Source organism: Bison bison, unplaced genomic scaffold, assembly GCF_000754665.1.
Source record: "Bison bison bison isolate TAMUID 2011002044 unplaced genomic scaffold, Bison_UMD1.0 scf7180017863513, whole genome shotgun sequence".
In the NCBI taxonomy this organism is placed as follows: domain Eukaryota; kingdom Metazoa; phylum Chordata; class Mammalia; order Artiodactyla; family Bovidae; genus Bison; species Bison bison.
Window position 1 is genome coordinate 1 of NW_011494085.1, and position 3,929 is coordinate 3,929.

Consider the following 3,929-nt stretch of genomic DNA (forward strand, 5'->3'; position numbering starts at 1 on the left):
GTGCTGGGAGGGATTGGGAGCAGGAGGAGAAGGGGACGACAGAGAATGAGATGGCCAGATGGCATCACCGACTCGATGGACATGAGTTTGAGTGAACTCCAGGAGTTGGTGATGGACAGGGAGGCCTGGCGTGCTGCGATTCATGGGGTCACAAAGAGTCAGACATGACTGAGCCACTGAACTACAGTTCAATTCAACAGATACTCATTTAATTCCATATGTGCAAGAAAGCTGAAAACCTCGGTAGTTTCTTCTTTTTGATTCTGCCTAACTAAAAGCTCTGCTGCATTTATGTATCAACGATAGCCATCAGCTTCAAAGGCACAGTTCTGTCCAGCCAAAAGGCCAAAATCTCCATGGGGGGCAATTTCCAGGTCCACGGCACAAAATGCTGCACATCTGAAATTTTAAACAACTGGCTAGACAGTATTCCTTCCTTCCATCTACTTCTCAATCACTGGAAAAGCTCAGACCACTGGAACATAGATATCTTTCAAATTTTGAGAGTCTTCCGCAAAAGTCATTCTTCACATACACTGTAAAAGAGATTTTCCTCTTCATTTCTCCAGTACTCTCCCTGGGCCAGGGAGTCCCTCACAGAGGGATTGCACTTAGCCAGCAGAACCTGGATGCCAAAGGCTTCATAAACCCTGAGAACTTCTTTCATCACGTGGATCCCTGCTGGATCTAAAAGCTGTATTGCACTGCAGTCAGTCACGATGGTGTGGAACTCTAAGGAATGGGAAAGTCGCACTGAAACTTCATCCTGGATTCCACTGAGAGCGGCTATTTCCCTTTTGATCTTTTTCTTTGCTACCTTCTTCTGAGCTGCCTATGAAATGATTGGATGGCATCACCGGTTCAATGGACATGAGTTTCAGCAAGCTCTGGGATTTGGTGATGGACATGGAGGCCTGGCGGGCTGCAGTCCATGGCGTCGCAAAGAGTCGGACGCAACTGAGCGACTGAACTTAACTGAAGTTACTAAGACTGGATTGGGGGGGGGGGGGTGGGTAGTTTATAAAGAAGATTTAAAATATTCTCTGTTCATGTAATAGAGAGCGGATTCAAAGTGGACAACCTTGATGGCTGACTTAGCCTGACAGGTCTTGTAGGCAGACATGGATTCAAAGATTTCAGGCTCTTTTGTTGGGCCAAGCAATGAAGTCTTTGACTTCTGAGTGTAGAGGATGAGCGAAAACAAGAAAAACCAACTCCAATAAGCAGGCCTATTTCAGTACTTGGTTCAGAGGACAGCACAGTACCAAATAATATAACTGTATCTATTCGGTTAATCCTCCACATCGTCCATGGAATTCTCTAGGCCAGGATACTAGAGTGGGTAGCCGTTCCCTTCTCCAGGGGATCTTCCAAACCCAGGGATTGAACAGGAGTCTCCTGCATCACAGGCGGATCCTTTACCAGCTGAGCTTCCAGGAAAGCACCACATCTTGGGCAGATTCTTAAATTTACTTAGGGCTCTCCAGGGATTTGGCTTTCAAGGTGGCACTAGTGATAAAGAATGCACCTGCCAATGCAGGAGACTTAAGAGATGCAGGGTGTAATCCTGAGTCAGGAAGATCCCCTGGAGGAGGGCATGGCAACCCACTCCGGTATTGTTGCCTGGAGAAGTCCCATGGACAGAGGAGCCTGGTGGGCTACAGTCCATGGGGTCACAAAGAGTCGGATATGACTGAGCTTCTAACACTTTCACTTTCACTAATGAATAATCCCCACCATTACTCCAATGGAGTCTGAGTCCAGGGAGATACTTGGCCTGAGATGTAACAGCTGTGAAGGAGGCACAGGTGACAAATCCACTCAGCAAGGCATCTGAGAGAGAGACTGAAACAAAGCCCACTTGATAGAGCGCATTGCTGCCTGAAAAACTCCAACCTTAAAGGTGACCATACTGTCAACTATAATGTCATAGCTACTTGTGTTACATATCTTGCCTGATGTCTGGCTTAATAGTGTGCTCCCACCTGAAACCATTCCCAAAGAAGGAGCAACATGGGCAGTGTCACTGCCAGCTCTGTACAATTCTCAGTCAACTACAGCTGACTGGTCATAAGGCACAACACTCCAAAGATGCCCACAGAGATGTGATGGAGGTCCCCAGTAGGAAGTAAACTGAGCCGACAAAAAAAGATGTGTGTAGACCATCGGTATTTTCCTGGCCAGCCAAGAGAGAATAAGCAGTGGGCTGGGGCACCAACAAGATGCCCCCAATCAAGCCAGACATCACATCTCCTAAAATGTTTTCCTCCAGATTACATTTTGGGGGCAACTGCAAAACAGGAAGGAAACCAAAAATGATATTTTGGGGTTTGGTTGGATTGCACTGGAAATTGTAGGTTTTTGTGGCAAATTGCCTGAAGTTGGTATCTGGTTTCTCTTAAGGCTCCAAGTGGACCCTAGGATAAGGTCTGCGTTGATCATTGGTCTCAAATTGCTGAAAGTTGTTACGTGATTCCTCTTCGTGCTCCAGGGGGGATCCTACATGAGACCTGTATTGGTTATTTCCTTTAACTGAGTCCTCAGATGAAAGGTTATCTTGCTTTTTATTTTTCAAAGACATTTCTGGAGATAGATGTTCCAGCCTCGCTCAGCAAGAAATCAGATTGGTGAATTCACACAGGAGCTCTTTATTTCTCAATGCAACTCGTGCAGGACTCTCTTCTCACTTTCTACCTTCAGGCCAAGCTAGTTTGAGTGCATTCCTTCTACTTTGGAATAGCTCTCTGTGATTTCCGAGTCAAGAGACTTTTCCAAACTGCTTGATTCTGGGCCACCCACACACAACCTGCCTTCAAGGAGCGTCTTCCACCATGGCGGGACTGAGGGGATAAGGTGGTGTGGGCAGAGGCAGCCCACCTCCAGGCCAGCGTCCCTTTAACCCATCGACCCCTTGCCCACCCATTGCCTGGTCCCTGGAAGAGGAGGGCCCAGCCAGGCAGGGCAGGGGAGTGGCATGCAGGCACCATCTAGGAGGTGCAGAAGGTGACTCTAGAGTGAAAGCCCAGCATGGTTTGTTGATATTTTGTTGAGGACATTTGCATATATGTTCATCAGCGATATTGGCCTATACTTTTCTTTTTGTGTGTTATCTTTTCTGATTTTGATATCAGAGTGATGCTGGCCTCATACAATGAGTTCAGAAGTATTTCTTCCTCGGCAATTTTTAAAAATCATTTGAGGAGGATAGCTGTTAACATTTTCTTTTCTTTTTTAACATTTTCCTAAATGTTTGGTAGAATTCACTTGTGAAGCCATCTGGTCCTGGACTTTGTTTCTTGGTCTGAATAACACATTCAGTTTCATAATTAGTTATTGTGAAAGTGAAAGTTGCTCAGATGTGTCCAAGTCTTTGTGAACCCATGGACTATACAGTCCAAGGAATTCTCCAGGCCAGAATACTGTAGTGGGTAGCCATTTCCTTCTCCAGGGGATCTTCTCAACCCTGGTCTCCTGCATTGTGGGTGGATTCTTTACCAGTATCCCCACCTGTCAAGTGGGAGACCTGGTTAGATTTCCCAATAGGGAGACTATAGAACTGGTTATTGGTCTATTAATATATTTGATTTTTTCCTGGTTCACTGTTGGGAGATTGTACATTTCTAAGAATTTGTCCTCTTCTTCCATGTTCATTTTATTGGCAAGATTGTTTTAGCTATCCAGGGTCATTTGTGTTCCCATACAAATAGTAAAATTTTGTGCTCTAATTCTGTGAGAAATGCCATTGGTTATTTGATAGAAATTGCATTGAGTCTGTAGATTACTTTGGATAGTATAGAACACTATCATGACAGACATTTTCACAATATTGATTCTTCCAATCCATGAACATATATATATATTACAGTTGCCTCCTGCCTCCCTGGGCGGCTCTCCAAGATCAGCAAATGGGTCTCCCTTAGGCTTCTGTC

At 45.3% G+C, this 3,929-nt stretch overlaps 1 pseudogene; it reads right to left on the bottom strand.

The window, feature by feature from the left end:
- Positions 1-218: 218 nt before the first annotated feature.
- Positions 219-2,581, bottom strand: LOC104983867 (annotated as a pseudogene).
- Between the last annotated feature and the right edge of the window lie 1,348 nt (positions 2,582-3,929).